This window comes from Cervus elaphus, chromosome 20 (assembly GCF_910594005.1).
Source record: "Cervus elaphus chromosome 20, mCerEla1.1, whole genome shotgun sequence".
Classification (NCBI taxonomy): Eukaryota; Metazoa; Chordata; class Mammalia; order Artiodactyla; family Cervidae; genus Cervus; species Cervus elaphus.
The window spans coordinates 99,858,386-99,884,494 of record NC_057834.1 but is presented as its reverse complement, the minus strand read 5'-3'; positions in this window follow the sequence as shown (position 1 = coordinate 99,884,494).

Sequence of the window (26,109 nt, the reverse complement as noted above, 5' to 3'; positions counted from 1 at the left end):
CAGCCAAAGATACTAGAGGGAGTAAAATGGAAATATTGCCTCATGTTCTCTGCTATAAATCTTCACCCTCCTCTCTTCCTCCTGCAACTTTCTTCACAAAGACGCAGCAGTAAAACACACCCGCCTTTTAAATTTCCTTTCTCATGTATATCAAAGCTTGAGAAAAGCTGCCCTCTCTGTGGTAGGAGCTGAACAAGCCAACATCTTTAACTAGTAGGCTAGTCCCATGAGGAATTTGTGGTGAATGAGTCATTGGGAAGAAGGAAGACAGAGAGGGGGGAAAATGACAAGAAATGAAGGATCTACATGGTTGTGGTACCGGGAGCCAGAGAGTTAGCTTCCGGCCCCAGCTCTGTCATTAACTTGTGACCTGGGGTGACTCACACCCTCCTCTGAGCCATGGGGTACTCACCTGGAACCAGGAAGAAGTCTCTAAGACAGAACTTTCCCCAAGCTCTGTGCCACATTACAAAGTGCGCTACAGTGGAGTGCCACAAACGGATTCCAAGTATGCTGTGAGTTAGTCTCTCAACACTCAAGAGCCTGGTGGGGCTTGGAGTAACGGGCCCTGGAGCCAGGTGCCTCTAACTAAAATTTGTGGAGTGATCTTAGCAGGGTGGTTCAAGGACCACCCTCATAGTCTCCAGAGACGACAACTAGCACATTGTGCCGTATTTACCATGTGTTGCTTCACCATGAGGCCCTGAATGCAGCCAAGAAAGTGCTCCTCAGCCTGAAAATTTCAACAGCTGAATTCAGAATACATCGCTAACCATCCTAGATAAAGTCTGAAGACCAGCAGGGAGTTTATTGCCAGATCCCTAAAGCTTGGAGCTTAGGCCAAGATGTAGCTAGCTGGGGATAGATAGGTGCAGAAATTGGTGGGGCTTTCAGTTCTCTTCAGAGACAAATGGTAACCCAGGATTTCTGTCTTCACATGTATCAGATTCTCTTGTCCACCTGCAGCTGATGGACAAGAAGTCCATTTAGTGGTTTTCATGCTGGCTGCTGGTGAAAATGTGCTCATAGAGTCCATATGCAATATAGAAACTCAACCTTTATTGTTATTTTGAAACACAAGATAGATAAAAGTTCAAATTTGAAATACTTTGGCTTTATCATAAGACATTATTTGTATGAGAAAAGGATAAGCTATTAAGTTCTTTAATTTCAAAAGTTATAAATCTTCTATTGAATGTAAACAATGATTTAAATGTTTTGCATTATCTGCTTATATGACTGAAGTTTCTTGCTGGTAGAGACTACTAAACATTTGAAGTGATCATCATTAAAATATCTTGATCAGGATTACATGAAACCTATTTAAGGCTTAATATTTTCTGTAAAAAGATATGTCACTGAAAGTAAGTTCAAATTTCTCATTTAGAGTTTTGAAATGATTTCATTTAGAATTTGTATATAAATTTAAATTTTTAATATTTTATATCCTATTTTTCCTGTAAACGTGTAAAGTGTCATGACTTTTTTCATTGAGCCTTACATAATTATTCTCAGATTCCTTCCAGTTTACTTTTTGTCCTATATAATTATTTTCATTCTTTTATGCGACAGGGTGTGAGAGGGGTTGTATACAGTGTCCCAGGGCAGTGGTTTTCAACCAGGGGTGATTTTATCCTCACCCACAAGGGCATTCGATAACATCTTGAAACATTATTGGTTGTCACCACGGGGGAGCTGTTTACTGGCATCTAGTGGGTAGACCAAGGATGCTGCTAACCACCCTGCATTGCACAGAACAGTCCTTCACGAAGAGAATTATTGCACCTTAAATATCAGTAGTGTCAAGGATAGAAATTCTGTTCAGGAGGTCCCTAAAGTTCTATGATTCTGACCTATAATTGTTCTTGTTCAGGGATTATGATTAGTGATCATGGACATGGTTCAGGATGACCAGCTCTAATCTCCTAACTACATGTATAATCACCGACCCAGAAGGCAAATAAAACATGGGGGCAGAGCTTCCTGTCTATTAACTGGAAATCCACCGCGGATATCTGTTTGAGATGGTATGCATTTCAAGCAGCAGATGTGCAACTTCTGTGAATATAAACTAGAAACCCCAGGTACACATCTTCTCTCCTTTTGTTTTAAAATTTCATATTCTGGAAATAGTTTTTTTGTTCCAATGAACTGGCACCTATCTTACTTATCAACAGCTGCACCCTCCTCAATCCAAGTATCCCCAGGTTTGGCTTGGTGGGATGTGTCTCCCAAAAGGCAGAGATTTGCATGAAAGCTTTTCAGCTCATTCCCCCACCCCCAAATCTTCATCCCCACTGTTCCCAGCTACAGTGTCTTTTGGAAATTGAAGTCATCCTGTATGTTGCCATTAACACCTTACCTTCAGGGCTAGACAAACCTTCTGCACATTCCTCTTTAATATACCCTCCCTGTTGAATTTGTAGCACTTCAAGATAATTCAAGTGATGGAAGATTCAAGCAATCTGGGTGGCCAAACTCCTTTATCACTATGACTCCTACCATCCCCTCACTCAATTTTTACAACAGATTCACACACCTGTCACCTGCTACCAAGATTAGGTTTAATGGAGTATTGTGTTCTCAGTCATTCAATCGTGTCTCATTCTTTTCGGCCCCATAGACTGTAGCCTGCCAGGCTCCTCTGTCCATGGAATTTTCCAAGCAAAAATGCTGGAGTGGGTTGCCATTTCCTACTCCAGGGGATCTTCCCAACCCAGGGATTGAACCAGTGTCTCTTGAGTCTTCTGCACTGGCAGGTGGATTCTTTACCACTGCGCCACCTGGGAAGCTCCCTTAATGGAGTATTAGATACTTAACTTTATCCTAGGATTTAACTGAGGATGGGCAATTCTGCTAATCCCTCCTCTTGGAGAGAAGAAATATCAGTAGTCCCAGGGTCTATGTCTATGTGACATATATAAGCAAGTCATTCAAGGCTTCACTTTGCTCCAGTGTAAAGAGCAGTAACAGGTAGGAGGCTGTTGAAATTCATTCCAACTTAGGGAATAATGGAAAAAGCACTGAGAAATTTTGAAAAATATGTCAGTATTAGGAAATGCATGTTTTATGGTATTGACTTGTTGCTAATGGTGTCATTTCCACTGAAATGAGGAAGTTGGTTTTTACAGTTGGAGTCAGGAAGTAGTTTACATCCTCTGTAGGGTTTAGAGTCCCTGGAAGATAATGGTCATTGATGTGACCTGTGACAGCACTTAAGCATTGAAGAAATCAATCTATTAATTCACTTAAGGAATATATGTTAGACCTCTAGTATGCTCTTTGAGGACAAAAAAACTTGTTTCTGTTTTGCAAAGGAGAACATGAAGGCACCAGATGGTTAAAAGGACTGCAAGCAACCCCACAGCTCTGACCAAGGACGAAGGGGAAGGGCAGCAAGCTACAACTGTCCCCAACAGTTAAAATTTGTGCAGTTCTCAGTTCCATGGCTTGAATCCTGCCTGTGTGCTTCTCTGGCTATGAATGCAGCTGTTGAAGTTGAATACTCATTATTAAGTGCCTTCTTATTCATAGTGTTAGGTTATTGATCAGAAATAAGAACTTACTGTCATTTTTTAAATAATCAATTTATTGTTTTGCTTGTTTAAAAATACTTCTGACCTTTTCCTCACACTTCTAGGTCATCCTCACCAGAAGGACAACATCCAATATTCCTCCACAATGTACCCAATATTTCTCCCCCTTTCATTTCCCTCCCATTTTTAGCAGATGAGTTGCAATATCAAACTGCAACTCATGATGGGGGTTTGAACTATGGACACTGACAGTCCAGGTAAGAAAATGTGTCCTGCTGGTGTGCATCCTAGTTTGCAGGCCTCCCTTTCTACCTTCTTTCATAAGGCTCCCTCAGGTGGGGTTCTGTTACTCACGCACTAAATCTGAGCCTGTGTTGTTGTTGTTGCTCAATCATGTCCGACTCTTTGCCACCTCATGGACTACAGCACGCCAGGCTTCCCTGTCCTTCACCATCTCCCAGAGCTTGCTCCAACTCATGTCCATTGAGTTGATGATGCCATCCAGCCATCTCATCCTCTGTCGCCCCCTTCTCCTGCCCTCAATACCCTGGTAGTGTTGGCAAAACAACACAACCAGAAACGTGTTCAGGGAACTGCCTACAGCTTGCATACTAGTTAAGGATCTCTGTCCTCACCAGCACTTTTTATTGTCCATCTTTTTTAGTTTTTTAGTAGTATCACACTCTAGTTTTAATTTACATCTCCCTATTCTTGCCCAGGAAATCCAATGGACAGAGGAGACTGGCGGGCTACAGTCCACTGGGTCACAAACAGCTGGACATGACTCAGTGACTGAGCATGCACGAAATGGTTAATGATGTTAAGCAATTTTTCAAGCTCTAATTTTCAGTGACTATATCTGTATCTATTGGGTTGGCCAAAAGGTTCGTTTGGGTTTTTCTTATGGAAAAATCAGAGCAAAACTTTTTGGCCAACTCAATATATCTACATCTCCCTTGGTGAAGTGACTTGAATATATGTATGACCAAGTCTTTTATCAGATACATGATTTGCAAACATCTTCTATTAGGCTCTAGACTGTCTTTCCATTCCTTTAACAGAATTTTTCAAAGATCACCTGTCTTAAAATTTGATGAAATCTAAATTATCAATTTTTTATTTTTGCATATTATGCTTTTGATGTCATACCTAAGAAGACTTTGCCTAACCCGAGGTCATAAAAATCTCCTGTGTTCCAGAGATTTAGAGGTTGTGTTGTTTTAGGTTTTAAATTTACATCTATGATTCATTTGGAGTTATTTTTTTGTATATTGTACACAACGCATCAAACTTCATTTTCTTCATATGGATATTTACTTGCTCCATTACTATTTGTTGAAGATTATCCTTTTTCCACTCATTTCCTCTGTGCCTCATCAAAAATCAGTTATCATATACACGTGATCTATTTCTGGACACTCTGTTTTGATCCAATGATCAATTTGCCTATATTGGTGCCAATATGGGACTGTTTTCATTACTATAACTTTACAATAAGTTCAAAATCAGGTAGCGCTACTCCTCCAACTTGACTCTTCTGTTTCAAAGTTGCTTGGGCTATTTTGAGTCATTTGCATTTCCGTTTGAACTTCACAGTCAAATGATCACTTCTACAGAAACTGCTCCGGGAGCCCACCCTGCTTCTCTCCCCGCTGTGCCACACCTGGACTCTGGGAGATAACTCAGCTGAAGGAGGACACACCTCATCTATTTCTCATATCTCGGGAAGCACTGTCCTTCACTGTTTGATGTCCAGTGCCTTGAAAACACCATTTCACATATTTTGCCTTTTTTCCTTTTGGTTGTTTCAGGCAGAAGGGTAAATCTAGTTCCTGTAGCCCCATCTTAGCCATCAGCAGACTTGTGGTTACAATTGTTTGCTATCTTATAGATTAGCACACTCAGCTCTGTACAGAAAAGATATCATGTCGGAAATAACTTCAGCATACTCTTGACATCAGAAAATGTATGAGACACAGATGAAACACCACTGGCTCTGAATTGATAACTGTTTATAGTGGTGATGAGTATAATGAAACTAATTATACTTCAAAAAAGAAAAAGGTTTTTGTATGGACTCGATATTTTCTATAAAAATTTCCAATGCAAAGGTATTAATATCTGCCTGTCTCATGAGATTATTGTGAGGATTAAATGTGGAATTATATGTAAAGTGCTTAGCACTACTCTTAAAACTTAATGAAGAGTAGCTATTAATACTACATAGTGGTATGAAAGCAGCCAGCAAAGACACACAAAAGTCTGAGCTAAAAATCTTTCATAAAGGGAATTACTTGGTGGCCCAGTGGTTAGAGTTTGCAGCTTTCACACTTGGGCCTGGGTTCGATCCCTGGCTGGGAACTAAGACCCTGCAAAACATGAGGCAAGGCCAAAAAAAAAAAAAACTTTCATAAACAACTGATAAAAGGCTTTTCCTAGTATGATTGCAGCAGTGGTCTCTGGGGTGAAGGAGATTCAGTTTGGGTATCCCCCCTACAGGAAGTCTCCTAAACCCAGCAAGTAAGTTCAGTGCCTTCTCTCTGAAGTGCCATAACATCCTTTTCCAAGCACTCCCAAAGCACTTACACATAGTCTGATGGTTCTCCGTTTATGTGTCTGCCTCACATCTCCTGATATCTCCTTACATTCATCTCTGTATCCTTAGAGACCAGCATACAGCGGATACTCAAAATATGCTTGCTGAACTGGCCTAGATGATTTTCTCACCTGCCCGTCTCTGAGACCAGCTTCTCTGTGTATACTTTGTTCCTGCCTCTGTGTATAGTCTGCCCTGGGTGGGTGCTTTCCTGTTACAGGGCCTTGGCATTCATTTTCTGCCTACGTACTTCCTTGAGCTCACTATGCCTGCATGCTCAGTCACTTCCGTCGTGTCCGACTCTCTGTGACACTGGACTGTAGACTGCCAGGCTCCTCTGTCCTTGGGATTCTGCAGGCAAGAGTACTGGAGTGAGTTGCCATTTTCTATCCCAGGGGATTTCCCTGGCCCAGGGATTGAACCCATGTCTCTTATGTCTCCTGCATTGGCAAGCAGGTTCTTTACCACTAGCACCACCTGGGAAACCCCAAGCTCACTATAAGAAATGGGTATTTTTTTCAGTTGGGTTTCCCAGGTGGCACAGTAGTAAAGAATCTGCCTGCCACTGCAGGATATGCAGGGGACACAGGCTCAGTTCCTGGGTTGGGAATATCCTTTGGAGAAGGAAATGACAACCCACTCCAGTATTCTTGCCTGAAAAATTCCATGAACAGAGGAGCCTGGCAGGCTACAGTCCATGGGGTTATAAAGAGTGGGACATGACTGAGCAACTGAGCACACATTTTTTCAATGAATTATGCTACCATGAAGCTCTGCATCTATCCAGCCCTTCTCCAAAGACCTCCTCCTGAGTGGTGGCTTCTTTGAGCCAGGCAGCCAGAGCTCGGGGTCACAGGAAGGAGACGACGCCAAAGGAGCGGCACTGAGGGTGGGCACAGACCTGCCTGTTGCTGCCCTCAGACCAGTCAGAGCCCTGCATCCTCTTAGCCCACATGCAGTCTGACCTAGGCGAAACATTCAATCAAGAAATGAAGGAACTTAGAACCATGGAATGAATGTTAGTACTGGAAGGGCCGTTGAGATCATTGAACTTTGCAGTTTGTTCAAATTTTCTTCTGAAAGAGAGTAACATTCTTAAAAACCAACCAAAAGACAAAAAAAGAAAAAAAATAGAAAGGGTTTTGTTTTCTATCCGAATAACTGACATGGAACTATTCTGGTTGAAAGGGCTAGAAGGAACAGTCCTTTTCTTTTTTTTTTTTTCAAACTTAAAATTTTTATTTTGTATTGGGGTATACCCAGGTGGCGCTAGTGGTTGAGAACCTACCTGCCAATGCAGGAGACTCAAGAGACTTGGATTTGATCGCTGGGTCACGAAGATCCCCTGGAGGAGGGCGAGACAACCCCTTCCTGTATTCTTGCCTGGAGAATCCCATGGACAGAGGAGCCTGGCCAGCTACGGTTCACGAGATTGCACAGTCAGACATGACTGAAGCAACTCAGCACACACAGCACACATAGGGAACTAGGGGGCTTCCCGGGTGGCTCTGGTGGGAAACAGCCCGGAGAATCCCATGGGAGAGGAACCTGGTGGGCTCCCAGCCATAGGATCGCGAAGAGCTGGACAGGGCTGAAGCGACTTAGCACACAGCCAGTTAGCACGACTGTGGTAGCTTTGGGTGAACAGCAAAGGGAGTCAGCCGTATGTATACATGTATCCATTTTCCCCTAAACTCCTCGCCCACGGGAGGAACAGTCTTTCTCTCATTCCCTTTTTGCCTATCCTCTAAATACACACACACACACACACACACACACTCTCTCTCTCTCTCTCTCTGTCAGTTGAAGGCATCTCTCAAGAATTCTTAGGTCACTGAGAAACAAGAGCACAATCCGAAAATCATTGCTCAAGTTGAACATTTTCACTTTGAAGAAAGTTATAAGGGGATGTTGCTTCTGGGAGCCAAAGCCTAGAATTCCTGGCTTCCTCTCTTTCTATTAATTCATCGACACTGCCACTCTTTACAAAAACGACAAAATTCTCCATAGATGTGTCCATCTTCTGAGTGTCAGAGCTGTAGAAATCTTCCCAGTGTGGATCCAATTTTAGCAGAAGTGCTGCTGGAAATATCACTGCCTTGAGGAATTAATCAGAGGAAAGGATGAACAGGCAGAACAAGAGGATTTTTAGGATGGTGAAAAATATCCTGCATGATACTATCAGGATGGACACATATCATTATACATTTGATGAAATGAACAGCAGAATGAGCAACGCTGTGAATCCTAATGTAAACTTGAGACTTTAGGTGATCTTGATGTGTCCATGTAAGTTCATCAACTGTAACAAATATACCACTCTGGTAGGGAATATGTTGATAATCGGAGGTAATGCATGTGTGGGGGCACTAGTGGTAAAGAACCCGCCTGCCAATGCAGGAGACACAAGAGATGCGGGTTCAATCCCTGGGTCCGGAAGATTCCCTGGAAAAGGGCATGGCAACTCACTCCAGTGTTCTTACCTGGAAAATTCCACTGAGAGAGGATCCTGGTGGGCTACAGTCTATAGGGTCACTAAGAGTTAGACATACTGAAGCTACTTAGCATGCACATATGCATGTGTGGAGTAAGGGATACATAAGACATCTCTATGTCTTAATTTTGCTGTCAACCTAAATTGCTCTAAAAAGATAAAGTTGTTTTAAAAAAAAAAAAAGGATCAGTCAGAAAGGTTTTCAGCTTTTCTCAGAAAGAAAAGTCTGCATGATGTCCAGATTGTGGTGGTTTGAAAAGCAGAGACAGAGAAAAATCTCATGATTAGAAGGCCCAAAAGCATCAGAATCTGCACCGTGTGTATTTGTGAGTGGTTTTATGGCACCACCCAGTGGCAGAAAGCAGTATTGTCACCAACACTCAAAAATAAGATTCAAGAATGCTTACTTTATAATTTTCAATCAACAAATATTTATTTGAAAACATCTAAATGTGTCTGACTTTACTCTAGCCACTGGGAGTATAGCAAGTGTTATTTACAAAAACCTAAACACTGATTTCAGAAACATCTGTCCATGTTATTTTTATAGGAATCCCTAATCAGCCGTCTGCACTACAGAAAGGTCGGTCAGGCCTCTAAGGTCGCTAAAACAGATTTCCCTCCTGACTCCTTAATCTACGATCTAAAGTGACCTCAGTCTTTCTCAGAGTCTACAAAATTGAGAACTTTTAAACCCCAAGCTTGTGGTGTGGACATTTGTGGGGAAGCAAGACTTTTTACAAAACTTCCCTTGGAATATTACCAACCAACTGATATCAGTTTAAGAAAGCTTTCTTGTGTTCTGGGGAGTAAAGCATCTAAATTTGGGTCATTCCCATGGAATCCTGAAAATATGTAAACTGTTAAGTGTCCAGGGCACAAAAAGTATTTGATCAACTGGTAAATTTTCCTTCCTTCCAACTTATCATTCCACTTTGTGAGTGCTGATCAGATTCAAGTTGGAAGGAACGATGATTTGAACCCAAAATAAGCAGAGAAGATGTCTTTGATGGACACCCTGGATTGCTTGGACAGGCCAAAGAGTCTGCTGCTAGGAGAGCTCTTACTCTGCCATTTTCTTTGGATTTTTTTCTGAGTCTAATTCACAGACCGTTGGATAAATCTGAGAAGTTTCTTTGTCCCTAGTGATCAGTTATAATCCTTTTTTAAAAATTGTTTTTCAGTTGCATAAATAACTTGGAAAAGCCATTTCATCCCTCTGACCTTCATTTCTCTCTTTAGAAAAATAGTGTGAAATAATTGGACCTAGATAATCAGAAAACATGTTATATTCCTAGAGAATATATGCAGAAATTTTTAGAGTTTCAGACAATCCACACTCAGCCTGCCTGGAAAGCTACTTTATCAAAGAAAGGTTTGGTTTTCAATTTCTGGGAATATGATCAACTAGTTACATTAAAGGGTCTTCCAGATAAAATATAATTAGAAGATGAATTACATAAACACTGTAAAGTAATGTCCATGTATTGTTGCACTTATTAGAGTGAAGGAAATTTCTGAGGGTCAAAGAAATAAGTGAACAGTAATAGTAACAGTAAGCAGTAATAAGTGAGGAGAGGAGGGAGCTCATCTCATAAGATGAGATGGCCTGGAAGGAAATGTTCACATCCTCGTAACCAACATGCCCAACATAGACTCTTGAGATTCTTGTAGATTTCATTCAATAGAATATAATCCACAATTTAAACACACACACACACACACACAAGAAATAATTGAGAGGCAGCAGAAACAATAAAGGGCTTCCCAGGTGGCACTAGTTGGTAAAGAATCTGCCTGCCAATGCAGGAGACACAGGAGATGGGGGTTCGACCCCTGGGTGGGGAAGCTCCCCCAGAGAAGGAAATGGCAACCCACCCCAGTATTCTTGCCTGGAGAATCCCATGAACAGAGGAGCCTGGTGGGCCCAATCCATGGGGTTGGAAAAAGCTGGACGTGATCGAGCAGGACCATAAACAATAAATAGAAGACTTAGATATTCCAAAAACTTCAGATGGAATGATCTGATGAAAATGTGAAATAACCATGTGTAAAATGTTAGAAGAAATAAGAGAGAAAATAAAAAATGAGAAACGAAAAATTGAACATTAAAAAAAGATAAGAGGTTTTAGAACTAAGTAAGGGTAGTAGATTTCAAATACACACACACATCTCAGTGGCTGAATGGAACAAAAAATTAAACAGATCTGAAGAGGCAATGAGTTGGAAAATATAACTTGAAGGAATTACCTGTAATGTAGTCTAGAGAGAAAAAGAGGTTGTATATATAAACAGAAGACCAAGAGATACAGATCATAGAAAGTAAATTTGAACATAACTAATTGGAGTCATGGAAATAAAAATTGGTATGCAAGTGGGAGGGAGACTTAAAACATAGCCATTGAGAGGGTGGACCTTGGACATGGCCAGAACTCACAAGCTGGCTCTTCCATTTCTCAGCTTTATGATTAGAGATGAGTATCAGGAGCTCATTGCAACTATTAAATATGGACAATAAGAGCCTCTGTGGTGTTGTAAGCATTAAATTAGTTATTACACATTAAACACTTAGAATATTGCTGTACATAAAAAAGTTTTTAAAAGTTTTGCCCAGTAATTCATTATTTTTTTCAGCCAAAGACATGAAAGTGTTGTAACTATTTGTTCCTCTGAACCTCATTATGTGTGTGCTCAATTGCTTTAGTCATGTCTGACTCTTTGTGACCCCATAGACTGTAGCTCACCAGGCTCCTGTGTCCATGGGATTTCCCAGGCAAGAATACTGGAGTGGGTTGCCATATATTCCTCCAGGGATCTTCCTGACCCAGGGATCAAACCCTAATCTCCTGTGTCTCCTGCGTTGGCAAGCAGATTCTTTACCACTGAGCCATCTGGGAAACAAAGTAGCCATGTCTGTTATATAGACCATAAGAACAACTTAAGAACCAAAGTGTGTCCCCATGAGTAGGAACTCATAGTCTTTCACTAGTATCTATCTATCTATCTATCTATATATAAAGCATCCAATGTCTTGCATTTTTATCTGGAAGTCAAATGATATAGCTAGGAACAAGCTTAACCTTTGGGGAGAAATGTTTAGTCAAATGCCACAGTTTTTATCCAAGAAGTTCCTTTGCTTCAATTTTTTAACAAATAGCTGCTTTCCTCAAAGACTGTATAAAGTTTCTGGGGCTATTGTAACAAAAACCACAGGCTGAGTGGCTTAAAAAATAGGAATTAATCTTCTCACATCTTGAAAGCTTGAGTTATAAGAACAAGTTGTCGGCAGGGCTGGTGTCTCCTGAGACCTCCTTCCATGGCCTCAGATGGCCCACAGATGGCTGTCTTCTCCATGTCTTTCCATGGTCATCCCTCTGTGTATTGTGTGACCAAATCTCCTCTTAGAAGGACACCAGTAGTATTGGGTTAGGACCTACCCTAATGAGCTCATTTTAACTTAATTAGTCCTTCAAAGACTCAATGCAATCACTTTGAAATACTGGAAGTTAGAACTTAAGCATATGAATTTTGGTTGGACACAACACCACAATTTTGGTTGCCCATAACTGATGGCGCCATACATCCAACAGAAATAACTTGGCTGGGCTAAATTGGTTGGGTCTGACTAAAAGATGAAACTTATTTGAACCTCCACATTGTTCTCATCAGGAGGCTGGATACAGTGGGCTACTCAAAAAAGAATGACACATCCTTAGATTTAAGGAGATGATCAGCCACAAAGGAGAATTTTCTCACAGATTCTTTACCCTGAGTCTTGGAATCTCCCCGATTCCTTGATTCAAAGACAGGTCTTATGTCTTCAATGGATACAGAGGGCCCTGGAAGCCCCATGAAGTAAGGCTGCCCTACAGTTTCTTACCAAGTGAGGGAGGCTAGAAAGTCAACAGATTAAGGTGCTTCACTTGATATCTTAGCATCCAGTTCTTTAACAAAGCCTCATACAGTGCATTTGCCTGTGTGTGTATGTGTGTGTTCTTCCTCTTTCTTCTCTTTGTTGTTGTTCAGTTGCTCAGTCATGTCCGACTCATTGCCACTCCATGAACTGCAGCACACCAGGCTTCCCTGTCCTTCGCTATCTCCTGGAGTTTGCTCAAAATCATGTCCATTTAGTCAGTGATGCTGTCCAACCATGTCATCCTCTGTCACCCCCTTTTCCTCCTGCCCTCAATCTTTCCCAGTATCAGGGTTTTATCCAATGAGTTGCTCTTCGCATCAGGTGGCCAAAATATTGGAGCTTTAGCTTCAGCATCAGTCCTTCCATTGAATATTCAGAGTTGATTTCCTTTAGAATGGATTGGTTTGATCTCCATGCTGTCCAAGGGACTCTCAAGAGTCTTCTCCAGCACCACAATTTGAAAGCATCAGTAGTTGGCACTCAGCCTCCTTCATGGTCCAACTATCACATTCATACATGACTACTGGAAAAGCCATATCTTTGACTGGACAACCTTTGTCAGCAAAGTGATGTTTCGACTTTTTAACATGCTGTCTAGGTTTGTCATCGCTTTTCTTTCAAGAAGCAAGTGTCCTTTAATTTCATGGCTGCAGTCACACCGCCCACAGTGATTTTGGAGCCCCTACTGGGGCAAAATATACATAATATAAAATTTAATTTTGACCATTTTACATGTACAGCTTAGTTGTATTAAGTACATTAATGCATCATCATCCCCAAGTGAAACTTGATTTTCATTAAACAATAGTTCTCCATTCTTCCCTCCTTGCCTCCAGTCCTTGAAAGCCACTATTCTATTTTCTGTCTCCATGAATTAGGTCAAATTCTACGCAACTCTTTACAGGTAGAATTACATCACATTTTCTCTTTTGTGCTTGGCTTATTTAATTTAAAGTTTATAAGTTTCATGCATGTTGTAGCATATATTAGAATTTCACTCCTTTATAAGGCCGAATATTATTCCACTGTGGGACTTCCCAGGTAGCACAGTGGTAAAGAATCCACCTGCCGATGCAGGTGATGTGGATTTGATCCCTGGGTGGGGAAGATCCCCTGGAGATGGAAATGGCAACCCACTCCAGTATTCTTGCCTGGACAATCCCATGGACAGAGGAGCCTGGAGGGCTACAGAGTTAGGTGTGACTTAGTGACCAAACAACAACAACATTCCATTGTATGTGTATACCACATTTTATTTATCCACTCATTCATCAACAGACATTTGGGCCTATAGTCTAATAAAAAATATATTTAGTTTTTATCCCTGGTTCTTGGCACAGATCTCCTGATGCCTCAGGAATTTCCTGAGTGATAGAAGTGTCTTTTGTTATCCATAAGAAGCCCCTTTTGAGCACCCCTATATCTATGCTAATTAAATGACCTAGGTAAGGGCCCTAGATAGGGTCGGGATGGGGCTTCCCTGGTGGCTCAGGGCTAAACAATCCACCTGCGATGTGGGAGACACAGAAGATGAGGGTTCAGTCCCTAGGTCAGGAGGATACCCTGGAGAAGGAAATGGCAACCTATTCCAATATTCTTGCCGGGAAAATCCCATGGACAGAGGAGCCTGGTGGGCTACAGTTCATTGGGTTGAGAAAAGTCAGACATGACTTAGCACACACACCTGGGGCTGTTCAACAAAAAGAAAAAGTGATTATAGGTGTGGAACTTTCAGCCTGTTCCCCTACCCCCTGGTAAAGGGGGGACGGGCATTAAAACTCCATAAAAACTCTGGAACAACTTGGGAGTGAGCCCTCACCAGAACCTGAGAGTACTAGTCCTCTGACCTTGGACTTTCAGTCTCCAGAACTAGAAGAAATACATTTTTGTTGTTTATAAGCCACCCAGTCTATGGTAGTTTATTATAGCAGCTCAAGAAGACAAAGACCAGTTCCTTATCTATAAATGGAGATACAATCACAGTCACCTCAGGGCATTGTGAAGGTTAAATGGTTTACCTGTATATCATCAATTCTAAGAACACTTCATTTTTTTCATGTTATAACAACTTTAAATCAAGATGATCTGTCAGTGAATGGGGCTCCACTTGGGGATGGCCATGCAGTGGTCCTGATGAAGTTGCTATTAATATCTGTTGCTGATGAGCTAAGACTTCTGCTGCTCCACGTGGAGAGTCAGGACATCTGGCATCACTGCAGCTGTCAGGCCACAAGTTGTCGCAGGACCATATTAGAAGCAACATGCATCCCGATTGTTGGAAAATGTTCTTCTTATAAGCTCCAGAAAGCTCCAGTGTAAAAATGAGAATGGTTGTCAGTGGGCTGGAAGAAACCCACGGAACTGGAATTTTGAAATAGAAACTCTTAATAGTTGGTCTCCAAAGATAAATGAGTTTTAGAAAAATGTTAAATGATCTATTTCACCTGTATTTTCTTTTTTTATGTATGAACAATGGTGATATCTAATTTTAAAAATACATTTAGTGCTATTTTGATTAGTATAAAATAAAATTCAGAATGCAGGAAAGTATTATTCAAATTTAATTAATAGCGTATTTTTCTTAGTGGCTCATAAAATAGTAATTCTCTCACAAACGATGTGTCAGCATCAATGAAATACAGGTGAATCTTTTAGAATAGTGACTATTTCTAAGTAAAAGAAGTCAGTAGTCAGTCTGAAAATCTATATACTGTAGGATTCCATCTATATGAAATTCTGAAAGAGGTAAAACTATAGAGACAGTAAAAAGATCAGTGGATGCCAGGGTCTAGGTAGAGAGAGCAGGATAAATAGGTGAAGCACAGAGGATTTTTAGAGCAGTGAAACTGCTCTGTTATGGTACTATAACATTGGATATATATCATCATACATTTGACCCAATCCAAAGTACAACACCAAGAGTGAACCCCAATGTAAAACATGAATTTTGGTTCAATTTAGTTGAATAATTAACATTTATGTTCACCAACTATAATACATGTCCCCTCCAGTGGGGGATGTTGACACTGGGGGAGGCATACACACATTGTACATGGGAAATCTCTGTACCTTTGTTTTATTTTGCTGTGAGCCTAAAACTGTTCTGAAAAAATAATATCTACTTAAAAAAAAAAAACCTGAAGTCCTGGAATAAGCTATAGATTTTTAAGAATATTTTCCTGATCATTTTTTTTCCCACTCCGTTGTCTTACTCATCCCCTATCAAACACACAAAAAAGTAACTACAAACACTAGGAGATATTAAAATACCTCCAGGGTGAGAAGAGAGAGCTCTAAAAAATTCAGAAAAGAAACTGGTGCTGGGTTTGGAAAAGTGGCAGTGACCCCTGTCATCGTGCCTTCATTTCAGAGAGGTGAATGTAGGGGATGATAGTGCCCTGAGGAATGTGAGGGTGTAAGACTAGTGAAGGCCTATGCTTCGCTTCCCACTTCTGCTGGGAGTCAGGGAGCAGCTGTGGAGCTTGCCGTTTCATCATGGTTATGGGAGTAGAGAAAAGGTGCGGTGTGAGGATCCCAGGCCGATGGTCCAGAGGGGTCCTTTGAGCTCCTGCACTCAGTGAGAGGAGCAATGTTCCTGGTGTGGCCAAAAGGGTTGTGCATGCGACACTGAAAGTCAGAGGCCAAGACAATTCCTGCGTCTTGTTGTTGTCAGGAGGCTCTGAGGACCCACAGAGACCTGGGTGCCATATCAGAGGGGGAAAGACTGAGGGAAAAGTGCAGGGACAATACTTTCCCTAATCATCTAAGAAAGCTAAGATGTCAAAATTTATCTGAGTTGGTAACATGTGTCCTGTTACTGATGGAGCAGGGACTTGAGGAAGAAACTAGGTTTAGTTCTAAGGGAAATTTTTTTTTACTTTCTATACATATCTAAGTATATGGCTTGAAAATTCTTACCTGCTCTGTGCATATATCCTTAGATATATCCTTAGTTTGGAGGAATTATGGATGAGGAGCAGTGTGCTCGGTGTCTTCAGTCGTGTCCAACTCATTGCGACCCCATGGACTGCAGCCTGCAAGGTTCCTCTGTCCATGGGATTTCCCAGGCAAGAATACTGAAGTGGGTTGCCATTTCCTTCTCTGGGTTATCTTCTCTACTCAGGGATCTAACCCGTGTCTCTTCAGTTCAGTTCAGTTCAGCTGCTTAGTCGTGTCCAACTTTTTGCAATCCCATGGACTGCAGCACTCCAGGCTTCCCTGTCCATCACCAACTCCCAGAGCTTGTTCAAACTCATGTCCATCAAATCGGTGATGCCATTCAACCATCTCATCCTCTGTTGTCCCCTTCTCCTCCTGCCTTCAATCTTTCCCAGCATCTGGGTCTTTTCCAGTAAGTCAGTTCTTCACATCAGGTGGCCGAAGTACTGGAGCTTCAGCTTCAGCATTAGTCATTCCAAAGAATATTCAGGACTGATTTCTTTAAGATTGACTGGTTTGAGCAATCCCACTTCTGGGCATACACACTGAGGAAACCAGATCTGAAAGAGACACGTGCACCCCAATGTTCATCGCAGTACTGTTTATAATAGCCAGGACATGGAAGTAACCTAGATGCCCAGCAGCAGACGAATGGATAAGGAAGCTGTGGTACACATACACCATGGAATATTACTCAGCCATTAAAAAGAATTCATTTGAATCAGTCCTAATGAGATGGATGAAACTGGAGCCCATTATATAGAGTGAAGTAAGCCAGAAAGATAAAGACCAATACAGTATACTAATGCATATATATGGAATTTAGAAAGATGGTAACGATAACCCTATGTGCAAAACAGAAAAAGAGACACAGATGTACAAAACAGAATTTTGGACTCTGTGGGAGAAGGTGAGGGTGGGATGTTCAGAGAGAACAGCATCAAAACATGTATATTATCTATAGTGAAACAGATCACCAGCCCAGGTTGGATGCATGAGACAAGTGCTCAGGGCTGGTGCACTGGGAAGACCCAGAGGGATCAGGTGGAGAGGGAGGTGGGAGGGGGGATCGGGATGGGGAACACATGTAAATCCATGGCTGATTCATGTCAGTGTATGGCAAAAACCACTACAATATTGTAAAGTAATTAGCCTCCAACTAATAAAAATAAATGGAAAAAAAAGAAATTATACATATGGAAAAAAAAAAAAAGATTGACTGGTTTGATCTCCTTGCTGTCCAAGGAACTCTTAAGAGTCTTCTCCAACACCACAGTTCAAAAGCATTAATTCTTCGGTTCTCAGCTTTCTTTATAGTCCAACTCTCACATCCATACATGACTAGTGGATAAACCATAGCTTTGACTAGACAGAGCTTTATCAACAAAGTAATGTTTCTGCTTCTTAATATGCTGTCTAGGTTGGTCATAGCTATTCTTCCAAAGAGCAAGCATCTTTTAATTTCATGGCTGCAGTCACCATCTGTAGTCATTTTGGAGCCCCCCCCAAAATAAAGTCTTCTGAGGCTTCTGGTACTCTACTTCCCCTTTTTTATCCCCAAATTTATAATAAAATTTTGCTTGAGTGTTCAGTCCTGTGTCACCTGGAATAAGAGAATATGAAGTGAGAGGTCCAGGATCCTTGCTTGGACAGGAGTATGAAAGCATTGTAGGTCAGCATGGAGATGTCAGAGAGTATCTGTGACTGACCCCAGAGGGAAAGATGGATCTCTGGGACAGACTTGTGCTTATTCTCCAGTCACCCATCACTGCTGAAAGAGTCTTCTTTTGGTTCCAACCTAGAAAGCTATGGATTTTATATTTACTAAGAAAGGAAGATTTTCATTTGTCTTTAACTTTCATTCATTTAAACAGAGGAATTACTATATGCCAGATAACAGGCTAGGGATGCAGAGAGGAGAGTGAGGAACCCAGTGAGAAGAGAAAAGCATTCGTCCAATAATTGACTAACAAGCACAATTACATCATGGGGTAAGTGCTATCGCATTATCACAGTTACGGTGTAACAGGTTCCCCCGACCACCCGGTTTGCTTCACTGTGATGCTGTTTACTACCTGGTAGCAAGTGTGTGTGTGTGTGTGTGTTTGTGTGTGTGTGTGCGCGCGCGGGCGCACGCACATGTGAGAATCTGCACGTGAGAATACAATCTCAGTCCTTTATCTTAACTAATATCTTTGCCTAGATGCAAAAGGATTTCCTTAGCCCAAGATTTGATATCTCACAAATGGAAAGGTATACATTTCTCATTCTATGAGCGAGAAAGACCGTGGATTCTCTGCTTTCAGATTACTCTCTGTATCAACAAGATACGTCACAAATCACCTAAGAGCAAGCCCTCTACCTAAGTAAAGATTATTTTCTTCTGAGATAACATATACTTCTTGTGAGTTACGAGGTTAACATCTTTGTCCTGTTAATGTAACTTTTGATCTTTCTTCTTACAGAATAATAATCCTGGCAGGATACTGTTCAGAAACATCTGACCTCCGCATAAACTAGGTTATCTGACTTTGTCTTGGGCATTAGTTATAGGCATTGCTAATAAACAATGGCTGTGAATCTAAAGACTGTATCATTGAAAAAGGATCTAGAGACTCCACCTGGAAACACCCAAACTTGGTGATTCAACTGTTTGTCAGTTTGATTCTGTTGGTTCAGTTATTTATTCATGAAAATGTACACAGCATCATCTACCATGCATGCCATATGATGGTAAAGACAGAAATGTTCTGGTACTGTTCACAATCTAGCTGACTCTTTACTGTAAACATATAAACAGTCAGTGTTTACTAGCTGTGACATTCAAGAGATACATTCTTCTTCTTGTACACATTGCTTCTGTCCTAGCAATGTACTACTGCTGCTGCTAAGTCACTTCAGTCGTGTCCGACTCTGTGTGACCCCATCCCTGGGATTCTCCAGGCAAGAACAGTGGAGTGGGTTGCCATTTCCTTCTCCAATGCATAAAAGTGAAAAGTGAAAGTGAAGTTGCTCGGTCATGTCCAACTCTTCACGACCCCATGGACTGCAGCCTACCAGGCTCCTCCATCCATGGGATTTTCCAGGCAAGAGTACTGGAGTGGGGTGCCATTGCCTTCTCCAACTAACAATGTAAGAGGTCTGTTATTCAGCAGTTGATTGCAAGTTTCCCAGTTACTCTTGATGATGGAGAAGAACACAAAGAAACAGGGTTCTTTACCTTGTTACTGACTCTCCCTTGTGTGGGATAAGAGGGTCCACAGGTGCTCTGGGAACCCATTAAAATAAAAGCACATTCATGAAAAGTGCAGTCAAAAGAAAGAACTATATTTCTTAGCATATGACCCAGTCTTCAACTTGTGGTTCTATTAATCTCGAACTGATTTCACTAACAGGAGAGTTCATGGAAATGGTATCAGAAATGCTCATCTCAGCACAGATGCTGGCAAAAGTCTCCCCATACAGGACTTGATTCTAATTGAGTAAAATTAACCTAGAGCTGAGAAACTTGCGATTTCCTGGAAAGTCTTTAATGTTGGAACTTGAGATCCAATTCCGCTGCATTTAACTGCATGTTAATAGTGTTTTGTTTCAATGGGATGAATCTTAAGTGTTGTTGGCTTAGTTTTTGAGAGTTTCTTGAGTGTTCTTAAGCCTTGGAATGGTGCTCAGAAAAATCTGTCTTTAGTGTGCTGGATGGAATCTTGATAAAAAAGCCAACACACTTAAACTGCTTTTATTGAAATTTACTATCAAGTTGAAAATAGACTATAGATGGAGTATCATGCCTTGTTCTGGATATTGTTACTTCAACAGTGATGCTGACAGTTCTAAAATGTAAGGTATAGGAAGTGCCACCCAGGAAGGAATCTAGAAAGAAAGTTTCACAAATGATTGTTGAGACAATACTGGATGTTTTCCCTGAAGAAATGAAGATTCCAGGTTGATGAAGATGGCAGGAGCTAAGGAAAAACAGAGTTACAAAGAATTGGTTTTCTCCAAAAGGCTACATAAAGACTCCGGGGAGGGGAGTTTCTAGTAGGCAAATTTGGGGACCTAAAATTAGAGGGAAAAATACCAGGAGTATTCAAATATAGAAAGGATTGACCCTCAAAACAGAATCCATCCCAAGCTCTGATATTCCAGTTGAAGCTAGGAACTCCATTCCCTATAATATGTAAAACCAGAGGAAGTAAATCTGATTTAGGTACAGAAGGTTAAGGTATTAGAGTTGGGTACACCTGAGTGTATATATCACCCCTATAACTTCTTGGGTATAAATATGAGTAAGAAATGTACTTTATCTGAACCTGAGTTCTATAATTTTAAAAATAGAGGTAACATATTTCTTCTGCATGTTTGCTTTGCAATGAATGAATAAAGTTTCGTATATCAATGGTCTATTGAAACGTTTGACACATAGAAAGCACTCCTGAGTAACTTGGAGGGTCACTTCCAGTTTTAAGAATCCCAAATTCTGAGAATGGTGCAGGGGGTACACCATAATTTTTGCTAGATACCTTTTTCTGTCTTATACACATTATAGGTCTGTTTAAGCATATCACTTATTGGCTTGGAGTACACTGTGTTCAAATCTGTGACCAGAGTTTCTGAAATCAATGTGAGATTACTTGGGAGATGTTTAGTGTTCATGATGTTTAGGATTCATGATGTGTTCATGAATGTTTAGATGTTTAATGTTCATGATGTTTAGATGTTTAGAATTCATGAGTGAGCTCCAATTAAGATGGTTTGTTTGGCTTTGACTTCAGGACTGGGGTAAGGGGTGGGTGGGGGAAGAATCTCACAGTACTTTACTGCTTCTTGGGATGTCAGGGTTTGTGTTTTGGATTTCCTATAAAATAGCTCAATTGGAGAAGTCATTTCGCCTCTGACAAACTCAAATTCTTTTTCACTGAAACAAGGATGATGATTAGATAATCCTTAAAAACATCCCTATTTATAAAAGTAATAGGATTTTACTATATGACCAACTCTGTCAATACTTTTCTAGAAAAGAGAGAGTGGAGAATGCCATTTGAATTCCAAAAAACTTTATGATGGCAGAGAATTAGGGAGAAAAAGTGAAAAAGTGGAAAAGTGTTCATTGGAAACTAATACACAGAAAAGTAAATGGTACAAATTCAAGTTTAGAAAAATATCAAATTTGGATTACCTGAGAGACTTCAATGGCTTCCCCAGACAATAATGAATCTGCCTGCCAGTGTTGGAGACCCAGGCTTTGTCCCTGGGTTCGGAAGATCACCTGGAGAAGGGAACGGCTACCCACTCCAGTATTCTTGCCTGGAAAACCCCATGGGCAGAGGAGTCTGGCAGGTTACCGTCCATGAGGTTGCAAAGAGTCAGACATGTGACTGAGTTACTAAGTGCGCGCATGCACACACGCGCACACACACACACACAAGAAACTTCAGATATCCTCTATCTGGGAAGTAAATAAAGAAGAATGAAAAGAGATGCACAGGATGTTCTGGAAGACCCAAATCATGTATAGGTTGGTCAGAAAAACTTTCAAGGTCCCTTGTTGATAGAGGAAGATGGGTTTGCCAGAGAAACCAGGAGAGAATGCATTTGGGACTCAGGTCCAAGCGTGTGAGCAAGGACGTGCTGTACCTCATGAGTAGCAAGTGGGCCCAGTATGCCAAGAGGTCCAGATGTGTATAAAAAATTAGAAAGGTGTGAAGTGGGAGAAGGAATAGGATCAGAGCCAGAAAACGAGTGTCTATAATTCTCCTCTCAAAAAACATTTAGAAACGTGTAATTATGCAAAAGCATCGGTAAGTACTGTACAAAAAGCAAAACAAAAACAAATTTCTTTCTTTCCTACCTTCCTTCCAAAAGTGATGACCATCCTGCAGTACTAGGGAGGACTGACCTTGTGTGAGGTACATTAGATGTTGAAATCCTCACTCAAGGCTGCAGGCCATCCCTTATCTGCACAATTTCACATCTTTTGGAACCCCAGTCTATGTCCAATTTACTCATATTCCCAGTCCCCTGAAAATGTGATCCATCCTACCTGGACTCCCTGATTCAACAGGTGACCCAGGCTAATATTATTCTTGGTGCCATCCACAAGAATCTCAGCCAAACTCAGGACACACTGCTTCACTATGTTCCTTTCTCATCTTTGCTGTCTTCTAGTTCTCTCTTTCCTTGTTCAGAGTGATGAAGGGTCAGATTAATAAGCCACTGTGTGCTTAGTCACTCAGTCATGTCCAACTCTTTGCGACCCCATGGACTGTAGCCCTCCAGGCTCCTCTGTCCATGAGATTTCCCCGGCAAGAATACCGGAGTGGGTAGCCATTTCCTTCTCCAGGGGATCTTCCTGACCCAGTGCTGGAACCGGTGTCCCCTGCATTGACAGGCAAATTCTTTACCACTGGCACCACCTGGGAAGCCCATTAAGCACTAGCCAAGCCAATGTCTGAGGAGGGAATAAGGTCTCCTCTGTTGCACACACCCCCAATCTGCATGAGTATTCTCCCAGAGTCCCTAAGGAGGAAGTGAAGCAACCAGCCATCCATCCTCTACAGGTGATGTGAGGAAGGAAACAGTCGCTTTCCAAAAAGTCCACTACTTTCCCTTCTTGAGTCTTCTTGTAACATCTAGAGTTTGAGCATTTTGGGACCTCCCACAAAGCCCTTCAGGCACACTTCCACACGCCCATTGTTCTTAAAATGTGAAAAACTTTGCAATCTTTTGCCTTTAAACTTTGGACCCTAATTGCCCGCTTGATTTCTTATGCTGTTTTTAAAACTTAATGGTACCTGTAACAAAACACGTGGTTCATGTGTTTTGACTTTTAGACATGGATTGCTATCTACTGCCTTAATTATTCAATGGAAGTGCTGAGGTCCAAAGACATGAAGGGGTCTGTTTAGGATCACATATTTGTTATTGGAAACTAGAATCATATCAGTTAGGATGCTCTTGGTTATGGAAAACCCTACTCTAACTTGGGTTAAGCAGTAACAGAATGCATCGCATTGTGTAACTCGAGGTCCAGGGGTGGGATGGTCTACAAAAAAGCACCATGCAGAGCTCTGACTGTATCCCTCTGCTCTTCTCTCTGCCGCCACTATACCAGGTGTCAGCTTTGGGCCAGACTCAGATCCCCCAAACTCTCAACATGCCTGCTCACTGTAACTGTGGCAAAAATAACTTCCTTATTCTTGTCTAACCAGTGAAAGAAATTCTTTCCTCCAATCATAGAATGAAAGTTCTTTGAACCTGATTGAACCAAACTAATCGTGTACTCAATCCTGCACCAATACAGCCCCAAGGATGTAGGTGCCCTGATTAGCTTAAACCTGGGTCCCTGAATAAATCACTAGCAAGGGGATAGAATTACTCTACTTCGCTTAGTTGTTAAGATCCATTTTCTGGAGTGCAGATAAGTTCAGCTTCCTGAGACACATATGACTGTTAAAGATTGGTGACAGGCAATTATCCAAACAAAATTAGGAAGGACGGAATGGATACTGTGTAAGCAACAAACAGTATCGACCATAGGAACCCAGGGACTCAGTATATTACAGTCCCATGCTGACTGACTGGTATGAAGGAAGAAAGGTGAAGAACTCTGAAGTTTGTGCTTCAAAGAGTACCACACTTAAAACAGACAGCATGTGATCTTTCCTATGAGTAATGATGCTGAGACAGTCCAAACAGAAAATAGCTAATGAGAAAGCATCCATTTTATTCTGCTGCCAAGACCATGCCATCTGTTATGACATCACAGGTGGGTACAGCTGCACATTTTATCTTGTGAAGTTGCCAAGGCAACAGAGTCTGACCATGACAGTAGCGTAAGGTGGCAGCATAGAAACAGACTTTCCTTTTTTCAATCTTTTCACTGTGAAAACCAATTTAGAATAAAATGAATTTTATTGTTGGAGAATCTTTTAGATACCCAGAGATAGGTCAGCCAGAGAAAAGGTAACTAATTTTTTAATTCATATTTTTAGACATTCTTCAGTAGGTTAAAATGATCAATAAATTAATATGAGATGGAACCATCTATGATGGATTTCAGTTGCTTTGTTTAATTTCTTCATCTAACTCTTTTTTACTTTTTGAATTTCTTATCAATAAGACACAGGTCTGTGCAGATCTGATTTTTTTTCTCTTGATTTTTTTTCCCTCCATCAAATTCTGCCTAGCTCTCTTTTAGCTATCTGATGAGACTTATTCAACACATTTTCTGAACTTATATTGCACATTGCCTATCATAGAACTAGATAAATAGAAGGTATTCAATTATACTTATTTGTGAATTGCTCTTTCCTTGTGTTTCCTTGTTTTATTTTCTATTCCACCTCCAGTTTTCTAAGTTTATTTTTCTTATTTGCTTCTTTTTAGTAGAGATTTGTCCAAAACTAATAATGGATTGAAAATGTAGTTTACAAAACACCATCAATCTCATTAAAGAAACCTAACTTACACTCTTTACCAGCCTATGATGTAATTTGGTATATACCTCTTTCATCTTTCCGATTAGTGACTGAACTTTTCATATACCCTTATAAGCAGCAGAAAGCCCAGTGTCTCCTTCTTGAGGCTTTAGCACTAATTCTGCAAGAAATATGGGGCTTTCTCATTCATTTATTCATAGAAAAATTATTATGAAGTGACCAATGTGTGCTAGACACTGTTCCAAGTGCTGGAGATACAATTGTGGATGAGTTTTGTCCTCAGATACTTTTAGATAGAGAGAACTAGGAAATCCATGCCTCCTAGCACTGATGCTTTGGTCATTTCTATGTGGTTCACTGCTGAGCACTCACTCTATACCATTAGGTTAGAACCTGTTCACCATCAGGTGATACCTTTCCATGTCCAGATTCTTAACCAGTGTTAACACTGAAGTGTTAGCACCTCACCCTGAGGTCCAGAGCTGTTATGAAAGTGAAAGTGAAGTCGCTCAGTCATGTCCGACTCTTTGCCGACCCCATGGATTGTAGCCTACCATGCTCCTCCGTCCATGGGATTTTCCAGGCAAGAGTACTGGAGTGGGTTGCCATTTCCTTCTCAAGAGGAACTTCCTGACCCAGGTATCAAGCCCAGGTCTCCGGCATTGTAGACAGACGCTTTACCGTCTGAGCCACCAGGCAAGTCCAGGGCTCAGTTGGTAAAGAGTTGTTATACCTTAGTTCAAATTCGTAGCCATTTTCTCCAAAGCTTATAATTGAACCAGGAAAAATAAATCTTGAAGGAGTTGTATTTGTGTGAAATGATTCAGTTAACTTAATTTTTTAAAGTAACTCTTGCCATGGCTTCAACTTTTTATAGTGATCATGAATCAAATTTGTAAACAAGCAAACAAAAGGACAACTGAAAATAATGCGTCTAGAGACTTCTAGTCTCCATTAGGATATAGAAAGCTGAGAGAATGTTGCTCCTAATTTACAATAGAAGATTCTAGAAAATCCAACAAAATTCTGAGGCCTTTTAGGACAACATGGACAGGGGAGAAAAGCACAAATCCTGCTCAGACCCTTCTTCCCTAAGGAACAAATACTTAAGTTGTCAGTGGAAAGACAGCAAACCCTGTTGCTTCCAGAGCACAGGTAAAGACTCATTTTAGCTGTAGCAAAGAAAATAG